The following is a 14,053-nucleotide window of genomic DNA, read 5'->3' as shown; positions in this document are numbered from 1 at the left end:
GTGCCCACCAGCAATATAGGGAATCTGGCATTAAGTAACAGTAAATTTGTTTTATCTGGAGCATAAGCATGGTCCTTAACTCCATTATGTTGTTTCTCTTGGGGCCAGTTATGCAGTCAGACCTGCACAGCCTGAGTAGGCACCCACTGAGGGGAGGAGATGGCTATCGGGAGCCACAGGGCAGATGGGGGGACCGTTTTTATCGATGCACATGCTGTAATGGGGTCTTCCTGTGAGGGGGCCCGAGGAGTTTTTTATGTGTTCTTTTCCTGTGCTGTGTGTGTGTTGTGTGTGTTTTGTGATCAGACAAAGTCACTGTGGGCCATTAGGCCTCTGCACGCATGCATTCTAACACACATCTGGATATGCTTCTGCTTAACAGTCATACCTACATACAGTCTGGCAGTCCATGTGACCTTTTAAATACCAACTAAGCACTTTTAGATAAAGCCAGTTAGACCTTTCATCTGGTATATACAACTAACAGTGAGTGATATCTGCACAGACACACACAAACACACACACACACACACACACACACACACACTTGCCACCTGCTCACATCATGTCACCCTGCTTGCATGCTTTACAGCCATGATTTCCTATACATAACAAATTGATGTGCTTAGTATCTGCAGCCGATATACTGTCGGCTGTTAACAGAGTAATCAGTAGAAACAGTATGCATCTCTGATGATGCAGCCTAGGAGTGGGCATGATGTTAAAGTTTGGTTGACATATTCATAAAGATTTTACAGCTGTGTTTAGGAGAGACCTTGTCTGTGAGGCCTGAAGGCTTAACGTAGCGATGTGTCAGCTGCTCAGCATTAACCCTGCACAGGTGGGGCACACCCATTCACACCTCTTCTTAAAAAGTGAGTTAACTCATCGAGGGTTGAGACAATAGATCGCAAGAGGCAGAAAGAAACAAATGTCAGGATTCAAAAATCACCTGGCCGGCTGTGATTTATACAGGAGTAAGACTTGGATCGGGGTCTGAGGTCCGCGGAGGGGCTCTAATTCTCTTGCTCTAATTCAGACCAGCCTCCAGTCAAAGTAACAGTTAGCAGCTCTGCGGTCTGTTAGCTGGCATGTCATGTCATGTGTGCCTGTCAGTTACACTTGGTGGTTTCACGCAGTGTTCTCAACAAGCTGTCTGTGGTGGGACAAACCGCGTCAATCAGACCGCGACCTGTATTTGTCTTCTATTTGGTGGTGGTGGATGACAGCTTGAGAAAAATTGCAGACCAGCACTGGAATGATTTGGATACAGTTAGTACAGCCAGACCATTAAACAGTATCGACAAGGAGGATACTGGCTTTTATTATATAATAGATATTGGCTATTCACATTGTCCACCAGAGAAGATTGAATTTTATGTGCACTTTTCATAAATTTACTCAGGTTTTTGGGAAACCCGATACATTTAACCCAGAGCTTCCCTCTTGATTGAGGAAATCATAATTTAATCCTTGTGGAGGAATCAGAATGAATATACCATTTCAGTTTCAGTTTATACATAGTCGTCTGATCAGAACAGTCCTGTACATGAGAGAGAGAGAGATAGATAGAGAGAGAGAGGGAGAGAGAGAGAGAGAGAGAGAGAGAGAGAGAGAGAGAGAGAGAGAGAGAGAGAGAGAGAGAGAGAGAGAGAGAGAGAGAGAGAGAGAGAGAGAGAGAGAGAGAGAGAGAGGGAGGGAGGGAGGGAGAGAGGGAGGGAAGGGAGGGAGGGAGGGAGGGAGGGAGGGAGGGAGGGAGGGAGGGAGGGAGGGAGGACAGTGTGAGGAGAGGGCGCAGGCAGAAAAGGGCAGCCCACCCATTGGAGTCCAACATGCGGAGGGCAGATGTACAGGCGGCCGTACAGGGCTCCTTTCAGAGTACAAAAGGTTGATCTAAATAAGACCCAGCTGATGTTGCTGTTTTCTCCTCAGCCCCAGCCTTCTTCCCTCTCTGGTCCTCCGTCTCTCACTATTCTTTGTAGGCCTCTTTTACTAAATTCTCTCGCACCGTTTGACCTTTGACTCTGTGCCCATACTTTTTTTAACACACCCCACCCCACCTCCTTTTGTTCTGCTCAGAGTGGGTGTATGTGTGGCAGATCTCAGGGGAGCAGGTAAAGTATAAATCTATAGCAGTTCTGACATCTCACAGTCTCTGGTTCCCATTTGGTCTGATGCCCTGCAATCAGTCACTCCTCAGCTCTCCTCCTTCGCTTTCTTTCCTGTTCATTGTTCTCATTCTGGAGACGTTTACAAAACCTTGTGAAGTTCTTTGTGCTGAAAGTGGAATTAATATCCCACACTTCACAAACACCCCCATCCAAATCAATGGTATCTACACTAATCATCTTTCCCTTGTATTTCACTCTGCCTTGTGTGCAGCTGTGTTTAAACTGACATGAAGTCTTAATGATAACATGAGCAGACTGAGTGAGTATTGTTGCTGACACAGCTCGCAGCAGCAGCACAGCTCTGTTCTCTCATCTCCAGTCATATCAGCATGATCAGTGAGAATGTGTGTTTCCCCTGCTAACAGTCTGCTACAGTGCACGTAAGCACACACATACACTGAGCGAGGAAAAGAGTGTCTGTTTCAAATCCCAAAGAGAGCAGGCTGGTAAGGCAGTCATGGATTTACAAGACCTTTCATTAGTCGCTCCATGATTGCTCATGTACAATTCTGTCACTGTCATTTTGGGTCTCTTGTGCTGCTCCATCAAATCAGATGAAGATGGAATAACGAGAATTACCCATACTTACATTTTGTAGGATTAACAAGTACTCAAACTCTTAAACTTTACAGCACAGCGCACTTTTAAATATACGATGAGCAAGAATTACAGGAATAATAATTTGTTGCTTGGAGTTTGATGAGAAGCCAGGAGACAGTTATTTTAGCATAAAAACTGGAGGTAGCCTGGCACTGTCCAATGGTTTATAAATAATCTGCCAACCAACATCTCAAAGGCGCTGTTTAGTTCGGCTGAATTGTACTCTGGTTCATTTTGCACCTTGGGAGAGCAAATTAACTACAGTATATATTTGAAAACACCCTAAAACTCACTTTTTATAAAGAGTACATGTCCTTTGTTTAATTTGTTAAAAAAACTTTTAACTAAAAAATGTTGATGCCAAAATACTCCTGCACCTCGCCTAAAACCACAACTTGTCTTTTTACGCTTTGTTTTGAGATACAACACCTTAATTAATAATAAAGCGGACTGCCTTTGAACAATCAGCTTTTTCATTTACGGTCAATAAATGTTGGAGTGTGCTTCCAGCTGAGCTTAAAACCTGCACAGACTCTCATTATTTTTCCCATGGTGCCAAGAAAAGGCTATTGGGCAACCAGTCAAGTGAACATTGATTTCACTGTGTATCAGATTTTATATTGTAATGAACTGTAATAATAATGGGTGAGTGTGCTGGTATTAATATGTTGATGTGTGTTTTTAAATTTGTCTGTATAATTGTTAGTGTGATAGAAACAATGTAATGGTGTTGCATGTAAATGAATCTTTTTACTAGTATCTGGTGATGGTTCTGTGTTTACCTGCCCAGGGCCCACAAACAGAAATTAGCTGATAGCTATATCTGGCAAAATCATCACTTCTCACTTTGAGATTAATGTCTTTGTGCATGGTCCTTATTTAACCCTCTATGGTACGACGTTGCCATTTGGCAACAAACCCATTTTAAGCCTTCTACACACAGACAATACATCCCCAGTTATGATGCAATGAGCAAACTGTCTCCCGATTTCTGCTTTATATTCAGTGTACCAACATGAGAATGGTACCAATCTTTATCCAACTTTGGAAAATAAAGCAAATAAGTGTATTTCCCAAAATGTCAACTCCTACCCTCACTGCTATTTTTCCGTAATTTCAATACGACATATATTATTACAATGAATTGTTTTTGTTTGGAACTCAAACATAATCACAAGGATCATTGAAGTAGCTGCAAATGTGGGTGAAGTGTGTTGGGGAAATTTATGAATTAGTGTCAGGTGCAATTACGGTTATGGGGAATGGCCAAAGGAACTTTGGGAAGATTGTGGGGTTATGAGAGGAGGGGCCAGGATGCTAAAGGAGTCTGAGTGAGTTAAAGGGTTCAGGGTGGGAGAATGGAGAGAGAGAGGACCACCAAAGAGGACGTTGGAGTTCGATTAGAAGCACATGGTGAGACGTCCAGGCATTGCAACATTTTTTGTGTGAGGATCAGACTTGGTTGGAGCAGTCGGACATGCATTAGATGGCTCTCAGGGGAGGGTGGGCTTAGATATCTACAAATACCTCTCGAACCTACAGTAAGTGGGAAGTAACTTAGTAGATTTATTCAACTACTATACTTTTGAGATACTTGTACTATATTTGCGCATTTCCATTTCATGCTACTTTATACGAAAACTCCACTCAATATGAACTCTCTAATAAAGTTTACATATCAGTCACCAGGGCCATTTTTATGGAGATTGAGAACTTGCACTTGTACGTAAATACCTTTAGCCAATAATACTTGCACTTTTACTCAAGTTGGAGATTAAATACAGGTCTTTCACGTGTAATGAATTATTTTTAGACAATTGTATTTACTAACATGAAGGAGCTGAGTACTTCTTCCCCCACTGCTTACAGTAAACTGCAACAAGGTGAAAGAATGAGTCCTCAAGCTCTGACCCTCAGCTGAAACCTGGCAGGGACAACCCAGGAGAGGTATCCAGGCTCTTAAAACAGTCCAGGGGTTTATCTAAGCCCCTGTGTATCTCGCTGTGTGTTGGATCTCCAGGAACCACGAGAGGGCCCGTCCATCACAGTCAAAGATAGCAGAGTTTACTGAGAGCTGACACAAGGGCAACATTTCACTCTGACAGTCCAGGACAAGTGCCAGCCTGCTGCCAAGGATATGCCAGCTTTTACTGCACCGCTTCAACTGGCTACAACACAACTATTGTTAAAAGATGGCATGAAGTCTGGTGTTTTTCACCAAGAAAATGTATTCATTTTGCTGCTGACAGTCTCTTGCTGTTTTTGTTTTTTTTGACACCACACTGGCATACATAAAGGCTTATATATAGAGCTGGTAAACCGGTGGCACTATTTCATTCTGGGCAGACTTTTGGAAAGTACCAAACACTCAAGATCTGTCTGTTCTGATGGAGTTTCGGTCAAAGATTTGAATCAACATGTTTGTATACTGGTGATATTCTATGAACATTACCTGGTAATATCAATAATACAAACGTTATTGAAGTGCTGTCCATCCCACCCAAGCTGAAAACAAGACAGCTGCTTTGTCCAGGATTGAACATGGCAGGAAATTGAAGGCCAGAGACAGATTCACAGGGCTTCAGAGTGTTTCAGACATGCCTGCTGGGCTCGGAGGAACACACAGGATGAGCTGGGTTTGATCTCAGTGATTGAAACTATGTGATAGCCTTTATCATGAATCCTCTTCTCCACTTGCTTGTTTGCGTGTTGCTTCTAACCCTGAGTTCTTCTCAGATGATAAACAGTTTTTCCTAATGAGGTTGTTACACTTAACACACATCAGTTAGGCACTGATTACACACCAAAAGCATGTTTCAAGTGTGTGTCAGCAATTTCATTTTCACCAGCAATGATGACGAGGACAGCCTGATCAATGACTCACGATTTCAAGCAACCACCATGTGTCACAGAGTGTACAGAGATTTGTTTGGACGTCTGGATGTAGAGGTAGTCTGGTCCCTTGCTCGTCCATGAGTGTTTGTTTATGCCGCATAAACTATCTCTTACATCCTGTTGATGAACTCATCTCAGCATCCTCATTTTGTACAGTAGCATATTTTCACATTAAATTTGTGACACAGACTTAACATGTACATTTGAATTGAAATATAAGAATTCTGACTAATAAATTCACACTGTATAGATACTCAAAATACATTTAAAAATGGTGGTTGTTAAATAATTACATAAATAATCATTCTCCTTAGTATTTCACCCAGATAGAGCTATAAGGTGAACTTCTTTTTTTTTTTACTCTTAATATTAACGACACCCCCCACTTTCACTTAGACATATTAGCAGATACCTGGCAGACAGTTATCCACAGGGCTTTAAGGGTTTAATATTTTGTATAGAGGCTGTTGTTACTGTTTGTGCCAGGTATACTAGTCCCTGTCTGAGCCCCTTGATGTCTGTGGAGTTCAATAGGGTTGGTACTGGAGAGACTGGGACTGGTGGGGGTGACCACCATGCTGGAGTCCTACCTCCCAGTGTGGGTGTGTGTGTGTGTGTGTGTGTGTGTGTGTGTGTGTGTGTGTGTGTGTGTGTGTGTGTGTGTGTGTGCGTGTGTGCGTGCGTGCGTGCATATGCCTGTGAATGCCTGCGACTAAACCGCATTTGATTTTTATACGCTTGTGGCTAACAGGAGCCAGATGTAGCTGCCTCCAGGGAGCTTACCATCGAAACAGCCATTTATTTCTCTTTTTCGCTCTCTTTAATGAGATGTGTGCATGCATGCTTACATGCATACTTGTGTGTGTATATACATTTGAGTAAAAACAGCCAATAAGCCACAACAGCATTTTGCATTATTTATCTAGAACTGGTATGAGTTTACTTGCTTGTTTAGCTGTGCCAAAGACAGGATGTGTCCTGTTCAGATGACCGAGCGTGAGAGTGAAGAGAGCCATGATTTCATCACATAAAGATAAATGAGAAACAATAGATCAGGGTGTCAGAGCTCTGAGGACTCACAGTTCTCTGGACGCTCAACCTGGCCCTGAGACAAGAAGATTCATGAAACCTAAGTGAGAGGTGAAGTAAGAGCTGAACACACACACACAAAGACGAATAACATGCACTTATATGGTCCAAATCCCTCTGAAAAAAAACCCAGGCATCATGATTGCAGTTCATTCATCAGTCATTCACTACTAATTACAGACAATATTGAAGTTACTGTGCCACAGTTTTCAAGTTTTTCATCTGCACGTTTACATACTGTAGATGAAAACTGAAAAAGAGAGCAGGGATGATAAAAACAAAAGAGCAGCGATCGAGAGTGTTAATTGAAAGCGAATGTGTCTGTGCTGGCTGCTGGTCAGAGATGGGCTGTGGTCCCAGTTGGCTTCCACTTCAAAGGCCCTACCCGCCTGTCTTGAGCACACCTGCAGCCGGTTAAACCCTGCTCTCATCACTCAGGGCGTGGAGGGAGCTCTCCTACAACTTGAAGCCCTCACCACACAGCCTTTTGCCAAAGGCCCGTAATGGCCCGCACTCAAGAATTCAACTTAAAACACCAGGTAGCCCATACAGCTTTCACGACAGAGCTGAACGTCAATCATACAGTGTGAGTGCTCATAGAACATCCACAGCAGGGCTCCTGCAGCTTCAACCAAAAGGTCTGTGCCACCTCCATCACAGGTCACACAGGGCTCATATAACCTCAGCCATAAGGTCTAGACTGAGGGTTTCATGGACCCCCGAATATATACAAATTAGTCACACAGAGAGCTATTAAAGAAGTGCTTTTTTTCTGTACTTGTGTTCTGTTTGATTTTTAATTTGTATAACTGAAAAAACTATGTGGAGACATAATGATGTTGAGGGGAAAACATCTTGCATCGTATATGCTCAAAAGAGTTTCTATCCACAAATATCCAAATGTCTTAAATTGATTTTATATTCACCTGGAAAATTAATTTATTAAATGCAATGACCATTATTAAGGATTTTACTTCCCTCTCAATATGGCAAATAACCATTTTCTCACCTACACAGTATTTAGATTTTGGCCAACTCAGAAAAAAGATCAGATCATTCACCATAGCTTGCACTGGACAAGCTTGTATCCTAAAGATGATAGTCCATACTTCCCATTGAAAAAAGTTCAGTGTGGCTCACAGAGATGAGACATGTTGTCCAGTGTCATAAAAAACATACAATAAATTCATTCACACTACACTAAGAATGTGGTCAAAGTATTCCTGATCATATCTGAGTATGATGTGGGTGATTGGATTCACACTGGATTGCAATTTGTCCAGTTCTAATAACATTACCTGAGATTAATTTTAATATCAGGTCCAGACAGTTTTTCATTTTTCTCAGGTTCTGCTGAAACTTTTTTCAAGGACTCAAGTCTGCCTTAATACACCGTAAAAGGAGAGAAATGTGAAAGGACGGTAAGCTTTAAGAGACCAAACAAACACTAAAGAGGTTTAGGATTTAACCCGGACCACAGTTTATTCTATGGGCTATACAGTAATCAAAGCACAAACATGCATATGCAGACACAACCAATATCAGTTCTCAGTTACTGTGCCTCAAGCCCTCTTTGATCCTGTAGCCAACATAGCTCTTTCCCAGGATGCCTCTTTGTCTTTGACCTTCTGGACACAAGTCAAAGTTTTTTCTCTGATGTTTTGATGTACTTTTTTCTTACCATCTGATTGCAACAGAACAAGCTGTAAACACAATAGTGTCATAAAACGTGTAATGTTGTTAGCAAACAGTTGCCTCTTACACATCAAGCAGACGATGAACAACATTAACTCTCTTTTGGTGTTGTGTTTCTGACAACCTGACGAACGTAAAACTAATATTCACTCTTGTTTTAGCTCTGTTTTGTTCCCCACTAACTTCTAAGAGAAATATCTGGATGTATGTATAGTTAGTGCGCACTGAAACCAGGTTCCTACTCCTGTTGGAAACAAGATCGATGAGAGTGGTGACAGTGAACCACAGTATTTAAATTGCAGAGTTCATCGCTATCACACCACACATAATCATTTTAGTCATCGTTAATATAAAACATAATAAATACTTAGAGAGTTTTATGGTTACACCCAAAACTACAGGGATTGATGACATTTTCATCACTCTGCTTTGCCATTCAACTATTTCCAGTTTGAAAGACAGAAATTGGGAAGGGTAAGGAGATTCAGTGAGGACCAAAAGTCTGAGACCACATTGAAAATCTCATAATATTTTCATATAAACATGGAAATAATCAGAAAGTTTGAGGATTCAGAAACATTAAAAACAAAAGAAGCTATGACGTAAAATGAAGAAGAAATATTTCAAATTCTGTACTAGTTCTATGTTAGCAATCAAAATACAATCAAACAATCAAGTCTGGGGGTGTTATACCTACTCTGGAGTTGGACACCTGCACCACTCCATTCTTCAGACATGGAGTGGTGCGATACCCTCTGGGACATGCAATACCCTCTGGTTTGCATCTTTGTGGAGAAGGGTTCATACTGCAGCAGGATAACGACAACAAACACACCTCAAAGCTTTGCAAGAACTATTTGAAGACCAAAGAAGACCAAGGAGTCCTAACTGATATGCACTTTCTTCCACAGTCATCTGACCTCAACCTCATTAAGGCACTTAAAGACTGAGAAAGCCAATCGTTCTGTGACATCCCAAGAAGCCCTTCAGAGCATTGTTATATCATGCTGGGATAAAATGGGTCATCAGGTTTTGCAAAAACATGTGGAGTCCATGCCATCTCGAGTGCATGGTGTCATTAAAGCAACTGTCTATTCACTATTCATTTACTGTCTATTTCAGTTGTAAATGTTGTTGTAAATGAAACAGATTTTGATTGTATGGCATTATGAGACTGGAGCCAACCTGACAAATAACACATTTTTGCTTTCATCTGCATATGCACACATTTGTGCACATACAATCCTCTCTCTGAGTCTAATCCTAAAATAAATTGTGAGTGTTGTGATTTGACTTTTTGACCTCATATGGGAGTTGTTTGTTTAAAATTCTGTCATTTTCAAGCTTGATTACAATCCATGTTTTGGGGCAGTCTCTAATATGAAAGGTAGCCCTATCACTGACTTAATATAACACACACATACTGTACAACACACATTGACTTTTTCAGCCCCTGAAAGTAAAAGAAAAACACAAGCATCCACCCATAGAAACTTAGGTAGCTTTTCTGCCACAGTGATTTAAATCTCGTTTTAGGGGTCCGTGTAAAATTAGAAAGACAACATAAGGATCAACTTTTTAAGTGTTTAATTCACTGATTCACTGTCCACTATGCTACCTCAGCTAGTTACCATGTGACCGGCTGCCCATGACCTGCAGTGTACGTCACACAGACAGTTCCCTACTAAAACAGGAAACTACTCAGCACAAACTCAGTTCCACTCAGGGGGAGCAGGGAGACACTGTACTGTAAAAATGACCAGCATCCATAAAGGTAAATTTCTATTTGCATTATTTTTTGAAATCACTCTGTACAATGTAAGTGTGTGTAGGAGTGGACAATGGCAGTGGGATTAAAAAGTTATCCCAGTCTACTCCATCTAATATGAATGATGTATGCCTGATTATTTTTGTCTGTGTGTATCATTGTCCCAGTCTATCTATTGCCAGTGGGGCTTGCTTGTTTTTCCTAAGAAGTGTCAGAGATGTGTTAAACGTCAAAGAGGCCACGTTGTCCCGGATATTCCTTTGATCTCATCTGTATCACCTGCTCTACAGTCATAGTCTGAGTGTATGTCCATCTACAGTATGTGTGTGCCAGTGCCTGTTCATGTGCGTGAATGCTCCAAATTCGTCCAGCATGACAGCATCCTTCAACCACCCAGTAAATATTCTATTATAGAGTTATCACCATCACATCCACGGACACTTTGTGTGTTCACAGCAGCTATAAAATCTATTATTGACAGGCTATCCTGGGGATAAAGAAAGAAAGGGTCACAAGTATGCAGAGCTTAGCTCTTTAGAGGCCAACCATGATGTAACATAAGGGTACATAGTGTAGCAGCAGTTATGGATGTGTGTCTGTGCGTGTGTGTGCAAGCAGTTTCTGTATCTGTGCAAGTACAAACTTTCTCTCAATGCCCATGCCTTAACAATAAATAACAATAATGATAATAAAAATTATATTAGTGATAATAATAAAAATTCTAATAATAATAATAATAATCATCATCATCTTTATTTGTAAAGCACTACCTTTATTTTAGAGAAATTTTGAAAATACAGCTACACAATGGCAGCAAAATACAAACAGACACAAGACAATAGATAAAAGATCTCAAACGTACATACCACCACATACGGTACAAAGAGGTCAGACGTATAACAAGGACAGAGGCCATGAAAAGCCTTGAGAGTAATCAGTAAGATCTTAAAACCTATTCTAAAATACACTGGGAGCTGGTGTAAAGAGGCTAAAACAGGTGTGATGTGGTCAGATCTCTTGGATCTTGTGCCTGGCGGCTGATTTCTTTATAGTCTAGAGTCGATTTTTGGTTCAAGTAAAAAAGCTGTTGCAATAATCCGGGAGTGATGAGATGAAAGCATGTGAAGTGGACTCTGTCTTTAAAAGTTTTAAAAAAGAAAGCATTTCTGAAATATTTCTAAGATAATAAAAACCTGTTTGCACAAGGTGTGTGGTGTGCTGCTCAAAACTTTAATTATTATCAAACCAGACAACAAGATTCTTTGCAACAGGCTTTGTATGGTCCAATAGGGAACCAGCAGATGGCAGAATTTGTTTTGCCATGTGCTGGGACCCAATATCAAGTATCACTGTTTTGTTTAACATCGACTGAAGAAAATTGTTTTGACATCCAGTTTTTGACATAACAAAGGCAGGCGAATTCAGCATTCCAGGGTCTGTGGATCTAATGGACAGGTACATCTGCGTATCATCAGCATAACAATGAAAAGGCACAACATGTCTATGAATAATGTTCCCAAAGGGAGGCATGCATGAGAAAAATAAAATTGGTCCCAAAACTGACACCTGAGGTATGTTACACTCAACAGAAGAAAATGAGGGTACATGTTTTTCCCTGAGACAGAGAACCTCCTATTCAACAGGTAATATGAAAACCATTTTAAAGCTGTGCCAGATATCCTTACCCATTACATCAGTCTGTCTAACAGGATGCTGTGATTGATTGTGTCAAAGACTACACTAAGGTCCAGGAGTGCCAGGACTGAGCATGTGCCAACATCAGCTGCCATTAAAAGGTCATTTGTAACCTTGAGCACCTTTCAACAGCGGGTGCACAGAAGCTGTTTTAAAATAATCAGGGGCACAACCATTAGACAAGGAACTATTAAAAATGAAAAGCAAACAAAAAACATTTTGTTGGCATTACATCTAGAGGCATGGAGAGACACTGATATGTATGATACTGTTTATAAAAGTTCCAACTAAGAGTGTTGTGGGTGAAGGACATCAAAATAAATGGCATTGGGGGTAATATACACTTGACTCCACTCTATCTAATATTATAATGTACTTGGAGACCAGATTTTTTCCTTCTGTGCTTTGCTTCCCTACTTTCCCTTTTACAGCTGCAAATATTGTTGTTTATCCAAGACTGCTTTCTTTCTGAGGACTTAAGAGGTGCAATAATATTTAGTGATGACAAACAGATCAAACTGAAACGGTCAGCCAGTTTGTTGGAGGGGGAATATTTAGACATGTGTAGGCTTTGACAATCCAACAATGTGCAGAACTTCGAGACGCGTTGCTCATTAAAAGGGAACTATCATTTACTTATTTTCAGTCATACATATAATGTCACAATGTCAGAAGACCATGTTAAATGTAGCCAAAGTGTCAAATAATGAGGTAAACATATGTATAAGTAATGTCTGTGAAGGCCTCAGACTGCTCTGAATGCTGAGTTTCCAAATTTTTTTCTACTTTCAACCTGAGTTTATGTCAACTCATGACAGATTTCTTTATTATGGCATTTTTCAATTGTTCCGGCGATAGCCATGACTCAAGTCGAGCTGGCATGCTGTGAGTGTTTTTCCATTACTCAGCATGAAAAAGGAAAATAAGTAGTTATCCTGTTAGAGATATGCTGGTCATCGGCAGCTCTTCATCAAACATCTTTTTCACTGTTACTGGTTCTGCTTGTACTATTCTATTGCATAATTTCTAACTGATCTGTTGAACAAATACCTCATAAAGCATAAAGCAGGAAAATGTTGGGCTTGCATTGGCGGTAACTAAACACGACTTAACACTGATACGTCTGCCCCTTGGCAGGCTTCTGGCCAATCATAACAGAGTGGGCTCATCAGGAGGGGAGACAGGAGCTAAAACTGACTGTTAGAGACAGAGACGGAACTGTGCACCAGTATAAGATAAATAAGATGTTTAAATAAATAAGATGTTTTCTTTTAACTGTGAATCATGCAAGGTTACTCTAGTCCCAAAATAAAAAAATATAGAGCTGGAAATGAGCATGATAGGTCCCATTTAGAGATGCAAGTGCACAAGGAGCAGGGTGACAAAGTATTAATAACTGGTGATTTGCGGTTAAAAACTATACATTTGTGATCATAGTTGACAACAGGCCCCGACACCTTTTCTGAGAGCTAGCCAATCATTTTTGAAGCTTCTGAAGTTCCAGCACTGCTGTGTTTGTTCAAGGCAGTTCATCTCTGTCGGCAGATCTAAATTTACAAGACAATAAATTATCACAGATCTGGTGCTCTGGCTCACACTCATGCATATGCGCGCACACATACACTCACACATGGCGGCTTGTCTGTCCCTGGAGGTCGGTGTATTTTTAGTGTTTGTGTTGTATTCTGACCTTTTGTTAGCTTTATAGTTAATGCTACTGGATTTTCAGTTGATTAATATCTAAACGGCCACTAAGGCCTGGCCCTTTTATCCTCGTGGCTACTTCACACGCAGAAATTATGTCAGCATTCAATCCATCTCCATAAAGTCATCCTGCAGGGATTAAAATAAAATATTTATATGGAGACTGCACTCATCTGGAAAACATGATCATTTGTTCAAACACTTAAAACATTCTGTGTTTAACTTTCCCTCACAAGCAACCTCTTGTGGCCATGTGAGTAATCACAGATGTGTCTGGGCAAGGTTACAGTGCCGCAACACCGTCAGTGATCCGGTCTTCTTTTATTAAGGTGCTCTTTGCCAAACCTTAACAAAGAAGTTTTAGTTCCCCTAAAAATACAAAAAAGAATTTTGTATTTAACAGGCTTCACGCACAAGAAATGTATTCCATTAAAAA

Source organism: Scomber scombrus, chromosome 10 (genome assembly GCF_963691925.1).
Source record: "Scomber scombrus chromosome 10, fScoSco1.1, whole genome shotgun sequence".
Lineage (NCBI taxonomy): Eukaryota > Metazoa > Chordata > Actinopteri > Scombriformes > Scombridae > Scomber > Scomber scombrus.
The sequence above is the reverse complement of the archived record's forward strand: the minus strand, read 5'-3'. Positions refer to the sequence as shown.